The sequence below is a fragment of the Empidonax traillii genome, unplaced genomic scaffold (assembly GCF_003031625.1).
Source record: "Empidonax traillii isolate 1590-97213 ecotype Southwest subspecies unplaced genomic scaffold, ASM303162v1 scaffold36:size2505666, whole genome shotgun sequence".
In the NCBI taxonomy this organism is placed as follows: domain Eukaryota; kingdom Metazoa; phylum Chordata; class Aves; order Passeriformes; family Tyrannidae; genus Empidonax; species Empidonax traillii.
Window position 1 is genome coordinate 1,880,596 of NW_020955229.1, and position 15,778 is coordinate 1,896,373.

The window sequence follows — 15,778 nt, forward strand, 5'->3', positions numbered from 1 at the left end:
TTTTTTTTTTTTTTTTTTTTTTTTTTTTTTTTTTTTTTTTTTTTTTTTTTTTTTTTTTTTTTTTTTTTTTTTTTTTTTTTTTTTTTTTTTTTTTTTTTTTTTTTTTTTTTTTTTTTTTTTTTTTTTTTTTTTCCCTCCCTCAAGGGTTTTCTCTGGGAAAAGTTTTCTGGGCTTCCATCCAGCCAGTGTCACAATTCACAGCTGTACTGTTTGATTCAAGTACTTCAAGCTGCCAGTGAGGTAGAGCCAAATGAGATTAAGGGCTTTTTTATTAAAGCAGGCACCCGCATGTGCTGGTATGGTCGAGGCTACGTCAGGCGTTCCGATACGAACCCCAATTTCTGGAGACCTTTCGTTCTCAAACATAAAATATTTATGCCAGGCTGAAACCTGACCTAGATGTGCTCATCTGGGAGGAGCTGTAACTCTTTGGAAAGAAATGGTTTGGCTTTTATTAAGCTACAGCTTCAAGAAAGGAAAATGTACTGATTTCTGGATAAGCAGCTGAAAAAAAAAATAATAAGGAATTTTAGCTGTATGTTAAAAACAGCAATAGGCATGAACTAAATAGATCTTTTAAATGATGAATTTTAAGAGAAGGCATGTTTTAGGCAGCAGGAGATTAATCTGTGAGCCTCTTGCCCTGGCACATGGTGTATTTGAACCCTCCATGCTGGTCAAACTGGTATGCTCCCAGCACTGCCTACCACATGCTGCCCACCCCACCCCAAATGTCACCTCTGAGGCCTAGCCACGATGCCCAGCCATTTATTTTACTTTTTTTGTTGGGATAAACTGTGCGGAATTAGTGATGTGAAAGTAAATGTGAAACTGTTACTTTTATTTAGGATGTAAGCCAAAATCTGAACCTGAATTTTCAGAGAGAAATGCATTTTTAAGCTTCCTTTCCTTTTGAAAAGCACCAAAATTAAAACTCTTCTTTTTGATACCGATTCTTATCTTTTGTGTCAACATTTCTGAAGATAAATTAATTGATATTTTAAACAGAAGCCTACGTTTGTCAATGGAAAACATGATGTGCTGTAGTAGAGCTGATCAAAAATATTTGAAAAAAATAAGGAAGAAAATAAGAAACTGTAAAGAAAAAAAAAAAACAAAGCACCACTCTAAGATTATTTTTTCCATAAATTTGAGCTAACTATAAAGTGGATCAGAAGCTTTTGAAGGTTGCTGAGATTGCAAAACTTGAAATTCCCAGGGAGAAGTAGCCTTTTGCTACCTAAGATTACCCTTCCCATTTTGCCCCAGCTGGGTTACTGAGCATCACATAGGAAACATAGAATCACATGAAGCCATTTGTGCTTGGGCTTGCCCTGACCCACGTGCAGGGATACCCACATTCTCATCTCTGCTGCTCATGGAATCTTAGCAGTGTTTGAGACTTAAATGCTGAGACACTGCTTAAGTCTACAAGACTTTAGAAGAAATCAAAGGCAGCAACATTAATATTCTGTGCAAATGTGAAGAAGCCATGAAAGCTTTGTTTGTTGCTAAAGAAACCAACTAAATCAAACAAGTTGAGGAAAACAAAGACTTGTATAATTGTTTTAATTAAAACTGCCACTTGTTCCAGAAAAAACTGCAGCACAGTCGCGCTCTCTAAACATTTCTTGCTTAGACTTGCACGCTCAAAAACTATGTTTAATAAGTGAAATAAAACATTGCCAGCCATTTTCCAGTCCCCTTTGACACAAAAGCTCCAAAACAAATTGCAAGAAACCCATGCAAAACTTTGTGATGTTTACTTCAGATTTTATCCAAGAGGAATTTATGGAACTTGCCATTCAACTCCGAAAGCATGTTATCTCAAATGAAATGTAACGCTTCTTAAATCTTCAAAGAGCGTCGTGGCATTTAGCCATAAAACTCACTGTGACTTTAGACGTTCAAAAACAGCATTACTGCCAGCATCAGACTGCCCTATATGGTTATTTTAAGTCTTCACGGGCACAAATTTGCTTTTTTGGGTCTGGGCCCTCTATACATTCATTCTCTAGTAAAAGTTAGAGCAGCTATGGAACAGCTTTACCTTTCACTGGCTGCTTGTCCTCTTCACCTCTTCCCACTCCACAAGATTATTTTGGCATCTCAAAATAAGTCAGATACAGAAGGGATCGTTGTAGTTTCTCAGCTCCTGGAACCAAGCCTCTGCTTTTTAATGCAAAGTATGAATGGTATAAATACATCTTAATTTTAATTGAAGGAGAATGTCTGACCTTTCTACAAAATAGTGTCACATAAGGTTCCTGTATTTCTTGTGACCTTTCCAATGCTCATTAGGCTGTTCAGCATGCAAGTTCAGCTTAAATTTGAAATATTTTGTCTTCCTCGAATATAGACTGTCTTTCACTGCAAAATTTGGTCCCACACTTCACTGCTGGTATATGAATCCAGAACACTGTCACTGTGTGGTAAAGAGGCAGTGATAAAATCTGAACCACACTTGCTTTCTCCTCTCAGATAATCTGTTCAGATACTGCAGTTTTGCTTGAGCCTTTCTTTTATCTTCTTTTCTCAGCACTCTGGGAGCTCTTTATGTTCACCAATACTTGGATTTGTGTATGTGTATGTTGGGAAACATTTGTGGTATGTATTAATTCGTTATGTCATTTCAAAGATCTTATTTTTTTCCGCACTTCCTAAGCATTAGGATTTTTTAACTTGGGAGAGGAGGGGGGTGACTATTAGAAATATCCTACAGGAAGCCATAATTTATCAATGAAAGACTTGAAGTTTTCTTCTTAACATATTATGTTGACCTCTTTGGAGACTGTAAAGAAGCTTTTTTGTCTTTTCTTTCTATTTTTTTTTTCCAGTGACTGAGTGACTGAAATAATTTGAAGTCTGTTTTTGCTAGAACCTGATCACCACCTGTTTGAGTGAAGAAACTGAGGACTGTTTGAAAGTAATGCCTTTGGCAACACATACACCTTGCCCAGTCTGTCTCACATCTTCATCTTATCATATAAAAGGCTTTTCCAAGCATTGCCTGAGAACAGTGAAAACCTCATTATGAGCTGAAAACTTTTGGGGATTTCAATGTTGATAATGAAAATCTTATTTATGGAATTGCTGAGTAGGCATATAAAGTCTAAAAAGCAGCAGCCTACTAGACAAAATAATAGTCCAAGGGAAAAGGAGTAATGTAATTATGTCATTCCTATTTTATAATGTCTTTTTCCTTGCATGGTCATAATGAGAGAGAGCCAAAGAACTGTGAGATGCAATTGTTTCTGGCATCTCCCAGCCTGATTTCAGAGCTTACATGGGTTTCCCATGTCCAGTTGACATTTTGGTAGCATGCAAAAGGTATGATCTTGTCAGAGACTGCTGAAGATGTGGATGCATTTTTCTGCTCAACTGCCTTTAGGCTCATGTAAGAAAAAGTGTGAACCCTTAGCAGAGAAGGATGAAAAAAATAAGTATGTTTTCTACCACTACAGAGGCATGTGTGGTAAATACAGCCCTTCTGTGACTAAACCCATCAGATACATGTAAAGCTGAGACATGTTTAACAGAGAGGTGTGTGTTGTAAGGGAATAAAGGCACAATTTCCTAACTCTACTTCATTACATGCCCTTATTCCACTGAAATCAGTAATCATGTCAGAACAGAGCTAGTAAAATATGATGGGAAATAAGGGCCTTTAATACAAACCTCTCTACCTGTCTGTCCTTTTATAAGGCACCTCCCAACATAGTGTCTGAGTGCAGAGTTCCTCACCCTCATCTGATTTAAAACTTAAAATGGACACGGTGAAGACCTCCCGTCCATAGTAAACTGCTCGAGATGAATCAGCTGTTCAGATTAGCCTCACAGAAATGATAATGGGGCTCTGTGTTCACAGCTGAGTTATTTAAACTGTCTGATTTGGTCCACGGCTTCCTTGGACATTAATAGGTTGACTGCTATGTCGCTGAACTTAGTGCATGGAAGGTCAGCCTTTGAAAAGCTAAATAAGGTAAGTGCAAACTGAAGCATGTTCCAGGCGATACCGTGCACTCTAAATGCACTTGAAACCCCTAAGAATCACTGCTGCTCCTTAGCATTTCTCCATATCTGATTTCAAAGTGGTAGATCCTTGGATCGATGCTTTGGTTTTGATCTCTCTTCCACCAGGAGATTCGGGGGTTTGCTCACATGTTACAAACATATGCTCCTCCTGATGCATCTTGAGCAAAGCGGATTGAAAACTTCTTAGGAGGCGGCTTTTCATCAGCAAACGCAGACTTAGATGAATTGGAGAGATTTCTCAGGGCTACAGCAGTTTTGCTGAAATTGCTGAGAAGCAGCATTATCAGGCAAGGACACTGCTCTTCAGTAAAGATGGAATGCTTCATTTGACTTTTGTTTGATTGTATTGTAAATTCTAACATACTGTTGTGCACATCTCGAAGCCATTAGGGCAAAATGAGGAATTCAAACAGTATTAAGATGAAGTGTTTTCTACTGTCCCAAACAAAGCACAATTCAGTGAAAGTATCTGTGATGATCTCTACATTGTGGCAAGCTAATTTTTGAGACATATGCCACCATTTAGATTATCACTCCTGTTTGAAAGAAAGGCAAATTTTGGAATGCTGATATTTCCTCCAGATCCAGCAGCCCATGAGAAAAAGTCAGAGTAAGAGCATCTCTCTTCCCTTTCCACAAGCCCTCTCTTTGATGCAGGACCATGGCAGGGGGGGAGAGGAGGGAGAAAGATAAGAGTTAGTTTATCATCTATAAATAGAGGCAGCCCTTCACACTCACTTTCTTGAGAAGTCTTAGAGCACTAGGGGAAAGAGGAACAGAACAAATCGAAGAGATGCTGGGAAAGTTCTGCCCGTTTCAGGAATGTTCAAAAGCAGAGTTAACTCTGGCAGTCCAAGTTTAGAGGCTTATTCTTTCAGTAGACACCATCCGTTAGTTCCTCAGGTTTAATTCTGTCCCATGTCTACCAGCTGGAAGGTTTGTTGAGCAATAAGCACAAATGTTTATAGAATACAAATCACTGCCTTGTGTTCAAACATCCTTGTTTTCTACTGACGTGGTTGTAGTTACTGCAGGTTTCTGATGCAGTGGTGTAAAACACCAGGCAGAATCTGGTATTTTGCTGAGTTCAGGCCTAGATTTTTAGATTATGGGAGTTACAAGCTGAAAAAAATTGTTGGGAAGTTTAGCAAAGGTGGGTTGTCATCACACTTTGACCTGAAATGGAATTGTCCACTGCTAAGGGACTTAACAGTGAAGCTGTCAACATTACTCAAAAAATATTTTTAAAAGAATTGTTTTATAAGGACTTTACTGTATTGGATTTCTTCCTGCTTGCTTTTCTCTTTTTTTCCTGTAGGTGAAGAGGATGCAGAAAATAGACCATATATGGAAAACTGTGAAACCTATGGTGGCATCTGTACTAAAGGATCATTTTGTGGGAGGTAGGCAGCTAGGCCATTGCTGGTGTTGATTAAAAACAGTCTGATCTTATGTTAAAAAAAGATAACAAAAAGCCTGTCCTCTAAACCAACAAGCAAGTGATACCCAAGCCAGGAAGCTCAAAATCAACAAAATAAACCTTACTCCAAAAGCTGGGTTTGGTTATTAATTGACTGATTTCCTACCAATAAGAGCATACTTTCAGGCTGGTGGGCTTGATGTGAGGTACTTGAAAGCCCAAACTGAACAAGCATGTGAAATATTTAAGGCCACATTTTTATATTTATTAAAAACAGCCTAAATAATTAAACTAGTTGATTCACTAGTGGCTTTCAGGCTCATGCCCAGAGTGAAAGGTCGTGACCTGACATACCAGGGCCCCACTTGGTACCGATGATTGACAGGAAAAGGAAATAAGTTGATATCTTTCACGTGGGAATCACAGCTTGTAGCAACTATGAGCAAGTGGGCTATTCGGACTTTGTGGGAAAACTTAATTGTGTTATTATTCAAAATCTTCGTTCCCAAAGTTGGTTCAATGGTGATTTATTTACTTATGTGATAAAACAGCTGTGTACTGTAATAAAATACAGTCACTTGCTGATGTTTAATGCACAAAAGTGGGGATATGTTTGGTTTCTTTTACTTTGAACTTACAATCACACTAGGCAGCAGGGATGACTTTGAATTATTAGGAATTTTCTGTTAGTGTATTGGAAATAATTAATGTTCTCATTGTACTATATATTCTTCAGTGCTTGGTTATGGAGAAGGAGGAAGGCACCAAACACTGAAATATGAGCACCTCTCCACCATATGCTTTCATTATTTCTTTATAATGATAAAAAGGGGCTGCATTCAGTGCCAGACAATGTCATGGCCCCAGAGATTTCAGTGGCCTGCAGAAAAAAGGAGAAAAAAGCATTTATGATATGAATGAGGATTTGAAATGGCTTTTTAAAAAAAGGCCTAAGATCCACTTTCACCCTAAATTCTGAAATCACTTGAAAGGTGTCTAGATGCGAGTTTGAAGAATAGCAACTTTCCACCAGCTCTGTTTTATGTGTAGTATTGCTGCCATCTTCACCAGGCTTTGTTACAAGGTCACATAATTGTACCAAGCAATAGGGCACAGTCTAACTTCACATATTGTCTGATTTGTTGCAGCAATGATCCCTGTCATCTTTATCCAGAGTACATATTCTTTATTCTTTACCCCAGTCATTAACAGTTAGCCAAGTGGTGCTCGTTTTGTTTATCACTCTGAGTTGAGAAGTCCAGGGGGTTTCTTACCAGCTGCCCTGTCATTGTACCTTTCTGCCCCTTCCCCAAAGCCTGAGATCTGGGCTCAGGGTGAACTGTGCCAGACTGCAGCTCCATACCACAATCTATGGATTTTCTATCCTTCTGCAGAAATGCCATACCCTGCCAGGCCCTGCAGGACTGTGTATGGGCTGTTGGATGATAACAGTTCATTAAAAGTCCCATTAAAATCAAAAGTAGTTTTACCCCAGGACAGGCCACGATGGAAAAGGTTTGCACGTTTCAGCTTGGTGTGGCACAACAGTTTGGGTGATAGAGCAGGCACTCCTGGCCTTTCCCTCAGACTATCTCCAGTAAAACTTCTTTTCCTAGTCTTTCCTCATAACTTATTCTCAGTATAGAGCAAAGCAACTCTGCTTGGGAAGCTGTGGAAACTCTTCCAGGAGAATTTTAAGTCTTAAAATAATCTGATTATAACACCAGTAAACAAGCCTGGTGGTACAGTAAATCAAGATAAAGGTTCCTTCACAGAGTAAGAGTTGGTGGCATTTGTTTTGCATTGTTTTGATGTTATTCCTTTATATTTAACATTGGGCAATAGTGCATGGTATTTTACAAATATCATTCAGGAGAGACATCAGATCCTGTCACAGGAGTGCAGTTCTGTGATAAGTAAATTATAATTACTGGCTGAGAAATTAAACTTAAAAAAAAAAAAAAGAAGGGTGTAGGGGCAATAACATACTCAAAACTGAAGATCTTTCTGCAGCAATAGCAACCTACTTCCTCTGAATATTTGAGCAGAAGGGGAAGTTAGTCAGGATACCTTTTTTTTTCAAGAAAAAAAAAAAAGGCATGCACATCAGGTACCTACCTGTCTCGAAAGGAAAAAGCCATGATTAACCCAAATCAAACCGTTTTCTGGATTTTATTCAGTTACAAAATGGAGACACTAAAAAGAGGAGACCAGTTATCACCAGAGCTGTCAATGAAGTCCCAGCTGCAGATGTGTGGAAATGCATCCACTGTGTTAGAGGCTACAGTCTGAGCTTGCACAGCCCGTTGAAGTGTTTAAAAATCATGATGACACTGGTTTATGCCTGACTTTGTCTAGATTCAGCCTGAACATCAAGAGGCAAAAGGCTCTCTATCCCGTGCCAGTTCTCTGATCTTCCCACTCCCCTCAGCCTCCCCACCTCCAGGCTCTCTGTCTCAGCAGCTCCCTGAAGTGAGCACCATGACATGAATCTAGAAGTGAAGAAGCCCACAACTCTTTAGAAAAGAGCAGTTATTCTCAGCTTTGTTTTGCTGATGTTTTTCTTTCTTTCCCCCCCCCTTTTTTTTTTTTTTTTAAGAAAACAGAAAGCCTGCCAAAATTTGGGCTCTTTGATGTGCTTTGGAAAGAAAAACAATGCTATCTATCCAAGTCCTCTGAAAGGAACATAAATATGTCATTTTAAGACATGAATTACTTGAGAGAAACAATCAATACATTTCACAATTAAAGATGGTCAAGAATTTTTTAATGTTTTGCTGGAAATTTCTTATTAAGACATTTTCAGAGACACTTGCCTGTTTCAGTGAAACTTTCTTTGGGAAAATTTCCTGAATTGTATTATGGGTGAAAAGAAGGAGGGGGAAGAAAGAAAAGACACTGATATTTGCTGTAGAATATTCAATAATCTAATAATATCCCTGGGAGACATCCTAGACCTTGTTCAAGCTTTTCTTCTGTCAATTTGGTTTGAGTATGTGAACCTACCTTGTCTGTTTTACTCATCCTACTTTGGGATGAGTAAAAAACCAGGTCATTAAAGCAGTATCTGTTCTGTTTTGTTTATTTGCTGATTCAGCTTTGGGTGGACACTTGCTTTATAAAACTCTTCATCTGTAAATGAGACACTGACTTCATTATCTCATGGGAAATTTGCTTTAGATGGAAGCATCCCAGGTTGGAATCTTTGGCCAGTAAATGAAGGGAAGCTGTTGAAGCTGCAACCCTAGAAGTCATAACCTGGTAACTAAACTTCTGTTTGCCCTCTATTTTTGAGGTTTCTCCTCCATCACTCCAGCAAATCCTGAAAGAGCTGATTTATGCAATAGGAGTTTTTGACATTTTTATTAAGTCCAGGCACTTTCTGCAATGTGATTAAACTGAGGTAAAGAAGCACTTGTGCTATTTCTCTCTTTTTGTTGAAGTTTTTAACAGGTTTCCTTTTTTGCCTTCCTGTGACAGTGCCTGTTGCATCCTTTACACTATCTGCTCTCGCTTTCTGCAGCAGTGGCTGTGTGGGAAATGCATCTGCTTGTACAACTGAGCTTTAAGAGGCTTCTATTTATATCTACCATTTCTAGTCCAGTGTTTTCAAAGAAAAATGAGTAGAAATTAGATGTAGACTGCAAATGACAGGGCTCCATGCTTTAGGTTGATATGAAGATGTTTGTTCCCTCACTGCCTATGCTGCAATTTCTCCATTGATTGAGATAGGTTACTTGGAAAGAAACCTAGAATGCTTCGGGTTGGAAGTGAACTTAAAGATCACCTCATTCCAAAACCTCTGCCACGGGTAGGGAAGATCAATCCTTACCTCAAGTTCAGACTACTTATTGTGAGAAAGATAAATAAGCCTGACTTGAGAGGTGTTGTGTTTTCTTGAAGGTTTCTTAGTTTTTGAGTACCTAAAAATTTGAGACTTCTACAATATCTAATCACCCTGTGAAAGTCCAGGCCAGGATTTCAGACTTTGAGGACAGCAAGCAAATGCCTTAAATTAGAGGTTTCAATTAGAGAATATTAAATTCTCTTCTGTAACGGGAGATGTTTTAGGAGAAATGGGAATAGCCAGGTGGGAGTAATTGGTTTTGGAAGAGTTGAATGTGGGAGCTCTGCTGGGAGCTTTCTTTTATTATGGCTGTTTTCCTTCCACAGCTCAGGAAAACTCATATTCATGCACAGCCTTCCACTTCACTGGGATTCCCTGACTCGGAGACTGTCAGCATCAGCTTATTATACAAGCCCTTTGTTTTATCCCATACAATACATCTCGCTCTACGCAATTTGGCCTCTTAACCTGCCGTGAAATATTTCAAGGGCTTGTTGCTGGAAGACGTGTCTCTCCTTGCTGTGATTTGTGCAGCCGTGGCTGCATTTTCATGACAGCTTATAATGATTCGTGGTGGGTTGCAATACAATGAACTCATGCTGCAGAACAGCACACTGAAAAAGATCTTTCAAATTATTGTTCCGGTGCAAAAGGTGCCCAATCACCTTCCACCTGCGGATTAGTTGGTTGCTATAGGAACGCACTGTAGCTTTTCAGTGCTCTGCTACTGTAGTGCCCAGATTACTGACTCTGACAAACACAATAGGGGAAAAGAATCACGGGTTATTAGTGCTGCTGATGATGTGGTGTTATAAACCTGGGGTGGCATAGAGTGGATGAATAGAGCAACAGCCTTGAAATGCAAAGGACGGGAGGAGGAGAGGGAGCAGAGTGAAGTGGAGCTAAAGTCACCGCTACGGAAATGTCGTCTTTGATCTTATTTTCCACTCTGAATAGATATTTTCATAATATAATGCCAAATGCAAGCAATGCTGTAACTGATGGCAGAGCCACTGGTCACGTCTTTATGTTAGGAGGGGGCTACTCCTCCCTCCCTTCTCTTTTCTTCCAGTGAGTACTGAAATCTGAACCTTTTCATTCCTGCAGGATTAACTCTGACCAAGGTCAGAGCAACGAATCACCAATATACTTCATAGGTGAGTCCGGCCTCCTGCATCCCTGGAAAATATCACCTGAAACATCCACCTACACGCAGGACTTTAACAGGGAATTTTGCAGTGTCAGAAACAGGTAGTGAATAGCTGAGATCAGGTCTCTGTCTACTTTGGTGGCCATAACTGAGACTCAGGAGTTTACACCTCTGAGCACCCTCCCGCAGAGCGAGCTGCCTGTGCGCTTCATGGGGGAGAAATAACTGCTTGCAGCTCTGATTTGGAGATGGTCTAAAATTCCCAGAAATAGTTTTGCTGCCACTTGTGCTTGGGCAGGGTGAAGCAAAGGAATAAAATATATACTTGTCCGTTGCTTGTGTGCCTTGAGCAAAACAAGCTGTGTTTAGTCACAAGTTCACCAGATGGTACTCTGGGGGTTATTGCTGTTATATTACATTACTGCAATATATTAGACAAGGCACAGTGATTCATTCTCTCTCCCCATCACCTCTGGAGGCTCTGTTTCCCTCCCTATGGAAGCACAGCTGACCCTGCTGCTCATGACCCTTGAGACCCGTGTAGGCTCCTGTTGGTGCCCTTCCACCATGGACAGGAAGCACCAAACATTGCAGCACCAGTGACAGCACCAAACGTTACAAAAGACGTGGCTTGGACTCAACTCTGCGCCCAGAGAAATGACTCCACTTTCAGGTTAGCCAGATGATTTGTAACATGATTTTTTTTTTTCAACCCTGACTGCTTCCTCCCTCCGTCTGTACTCCTACCCCACTTGTCTTGCCTTCTCACTGGACCCTCCCCGACCTCATAATTGGACCCATGTGACCCTCTAAGCTGGGAAATGGAATTGCACAACCACTTGTTCACAAAATGTACTGGAGTACAGAGTTTGCACTGTACTTTTAGAGCCCAAGAACTATCAAAATACCGCACAGAGGCATTGTTTGTCTCCGCTTCTGCTCCTCTCTAGGCTGAAACCCTCGGTCAAGTGAATTATGTGCTGACCGACACCTAAGAGCCCGTGCTGGATTGATGCCACGTGTGCATGCAGGGCATAGGTGCTGCTGCTGGTCAGCTGGACGGCCCCTGGGACCATCTGGCACCCCTCTTTGGCCTCTCTGTCTCCACCATTGTGTTCACTGACCAGCTGCTTTTCCTCATGGCCCTTGACAAAGCTTCCAAAGCCACCGTTTCCCTTTGCTCGGAGAGGAGACAAAGAAATACCACAGCCATTCTCCCTCTCCCAGTGGCCTTGAGCTTCTGGTGCCCCAAGGCCCTGCCCTGGTTCACAGGTTGCCTTCTGCTGTCCAGCACTGCTTTCACAGTGCCAGGACACTGACTTCAGCATCCCAGTGCCTTCTTGCTCTCTCAAGATTATCTATTTCACTCTCACAGAATAATGAATCCATGGGCAATACAAGGACAACCCATGACAAAACTTGCCTGAGGCATCTAAGAGAGTGAGGAAACAGGTTGGTCTGAACATGCTTGGATCAGAACTTTACCACAGGTGTTAGTGTAATTTCAGGCAACTTGAAAACTGCAAGTTGGGCCCTCTGTCACTTAAATTATGCTTTTGATTTTATGAGCCTCTGGAGGAAAATCAATTTCCCAGCCTGAACTTCTGTCTGCAAATTTAGAGGGACTGAACACACTCTGCCTGTTTAATTTTAAATGGCTTTAAATGGGGACTCACCATGGAAATGGGGAGAGACACCTAGCCAGGGAAGCATGAAAACGTAGCTCCAATGAAATAATGGGAAAATCTTCCATCACCATCATCACAGGTATGTATGACCCCAGCAACGCTCAGGACTGCTATGGCAGCAACACTCCTGTTATGCCTTATTTTTTTATCAGCAATGTTCTCCTCCACTTTGACGTCAGCTTCAAGATTGCTTGCTATGATGTGCTGCACCTTTCATATTTTCTTTCCAGTCATAATATTGCTTCAGCCCTAACCTCAGCACTTTGAGGAATAATTGTCCCTGACAAGGGGGTGAATCACTGGCAGAGAGTTGATAAGCATTACATACAGATGACAGAAGTCAGGACATATCGGATTACTGCTGTGAATATAATAAAAGAGAGCCTAAACACTTTGGCAGCTCAAAGACAAGCCATTTCATAACTCTCTAGTGGGGCTATTATCTTCCATTTACTGCCACTGATAACCAGGTTGCAACTGTCTCCCTAGGATCTAGTTACAATTCACTTAACACTTAGAGGACCAGACATATTGGAGGACACTCAGATGAGGATAATTTCTTAAAGATCATTTATTTTTAAATTTTTATCTTCCTTGCTTCCCTCTTTATAGTGCGATAAGAACCTAAATCAGGAAGCTTTGAACTTCTTGCGGGAAAGGAGAGTTCATGGTCATCTTCCCTTTAATCTTTTACTCCTGAGTTTCTTTTGAAGCCATTCATATCCAGCTGAATAAGTGACAAGCAGGTTTCCACCTCTGTTACTCTTGTAATACATACATCCAGATCTAAAAGCTTGTTCCAGTGCTGACTCCATTAAATTTACATGTAGGACCTATGTTTTTATTTTTGTAGCCAGGAAGGGGCACCTGAGCTTACAAATCAGGGGGTGTTGGTGTGTGTCACTAACAGATAATTCACAGCAGTGCCAATTACAATCCACATCGATGGAGTCTGGATACAGATGATATTTATATGCACTGTGTGAGATTTTGTTTCTAAACCTCAGTGCCTAAGATGAGTTTAACACTTCATGCTCCTAGATACCAAAGTTCTCTCTTTTAGGTAAAAGAAAAAATCTGGCAAATCACCAGTGATCTCCTCACTATCCAGCGCACCACTGAGAAATATTTATTAAGCTTGGGAATGAAACCCTCCCCCTGTGAAGGGAAACTCTATATTCTGCAAAACTTTTCTCCTGAAGCAATACCACGAGTGGCAAATGTAAGCTCTGCTCAGCTTTCAACGTATGAGGTGTTTTTAGATGCAGGACAAAAGCTGTTTTGCCCTTTCTCAGGCTGAAGGCATGTCCATACATCTGCAGATGGGAACCTTATTTTTTTGAAGTTTGGCCACATAAATCCATGTGTGGATTCTGGTCTGCCAGAGCCCCCTTCACACAGCCATGGGGGGAAGGGTATCTTTCCTAAAGATGGATCAGGACGATGGGAGGACTTTTGAGCCTCAGTGCTAATGGCAACTCAGAGGTTGCACATTCATAAATGTACCCCTATATCCCGGGAAAACATGCTCTTATCACACTCCCATCACCTGAAGCTCTGCAAAGAAACCTCTCTGCATGTGTTTGAAGAGCCAGATTTGGTGAAATAGAAGCTAAAACATCCTTCCCCCTCTACTGCTTAGACCTTTATCCCCCAGTGCAAACTTTATGTCTTAGCTGGCCAAAACTAGATCCTTTCTGCTTTATATAAACCACCAAAAATCAGTTTGGAAAGAAATTGTACCAGACTTTCTTAAACTACAAATAATAAGCTTAAAATTGCCTTTTCAGTATGATTTGCATCCCTGCTTGATTTTTCACAGCACAAGCCCTCTTCTGGTACAATAAAGGACAACAGAAATTCAGGAGGGAGGAAAAAAGTTCAGTCATCATGAAAACAGTAATTCCAAGTGGTTTCTCATCAGGACTTCTGGATCTTACCACTAACTTTCTCGCAGCCAGGGAAAGCCAGCTGAATCCCTTCTGCCCAGCTTTATCCATCTGTAAAATAAGTGTGATCAATCTTACCTGCTCAACCATTTTGTCACGTGGTGCAACCCAAAGTAATATCTGTGAATTGCTTTAAGATGCTGAGATCAGGGGAATGATGGAAGTGCCAAGTGTTGTTGTTGTGATTGTATTAACAATGTTGGCTGTTTTCACTGTTCATATGGTAGCCTGGCTGGAATTGGGCAGGAAGCCCAATAATACCAACAACTAACAAGAAACTAAAATAAAATGTTTTACTTAATGAGTGCCTCTGTTTAATCAGAAGCCTGTGTAATTATGTCACAGAGGGCTAAGGATCTAATGTTTTCCTAATACATTTGCTTTTAAAGGGACGATTAACCCGGCATATTTCAAGATGATAAGCTGCTTCTTTGTTCAGTTCCAGTTATTTTTTTCAGCATTCCCTGGTGAGACCAGAGAGAACCTGAGAGTCAGAGGATTGTTCTTAATTGCACAATAACTATCTTGTATGTCTGATGCTGGAGTATTTTCTAAAGACACAGGTTATTAGTCCTGGGTTGGATGGGTTTGCAAGAGAATTCAGATGCTGAATTTATTCTGGTTTGGCTCCTCTGAGGCATGGCATACATTACAGAAAGCCCTCAGTATTTCTGCCTGAAACAGTCAATATTCTTAGCAGGCAGTTTGGTCAGAAAGAAGGAATAAAACTATGCCTTACCTTGAAACAAATAAATCTTGGTTTAAGTAGTAAAGATTGGCTTCACTTTACTTCTAAATGGTTTCTTTCCCCACACATCTGTGCACAAGTCTGTCCAGTTAGTTCTTTTCGAATGCCTTGACGAGAATAATGAGCAAAAAAATCTCTTTATCTCCTAAACACCACTGTCTTAAGAGATGCTAAACATCAGTTTGCACTGAGATTCCAAGAAAGAATTTATTTATGCTGCGTGAGATAGAGGGAATGATTTTATGTCATATACATGAGATTCTCTGATCTACCTCTCTGTAAATAGGTTAGATAAAATGCCTTATGTCCATACGTTAGAGGTGTTTGATCATTTCTTTTCTTAAAGATCTAAGTGTAGAAGACCCCATGGGCCCTCCAGGGAATTTATCCCAGGACTTTGCCAGTAAGGACATTTGCTAATATCCAAGCAGGCTCTTCCATGCCCAGTTTTGGATTGCCATGATGAGGATGGAAGACACCCCACTGCCTTCCTCTTTCTCTTGCAGGTAACCTCATACATGCATTTTATGTCTTTATAGGGTGATGACTTTTACTGGGTCTTTTTTGGAATTCTTTTACAAGGTAATTTGGGTTTAGGTGTGCAAATGGGATACTTTTTTCTTGTAGTATGGTAGTCCTACATATTCTTTGATTGCTCTAAATTACTTTTAAAAGAAAAAAAAAAAAAAGGAAGCAAAAAAAAGATGTACCTCCTTTTATATCAGCTATCAGCCACAGGGGAATTTGGTAGGAAGGAAAGAGTTAATAATATTATTATCAGGTCAGCAACTTTGAAAGGCTCTTCCACTTTGAAAAGCATTTTCTTAATTATTTTAAGTTAACACTTAAATGCATAGAAAAAAAATCATGTGTAATCTGAAACCCCAGACATGGGGACAGGACTGGATTGAGATAACATTAAAGATTTTATTGCTGTTACA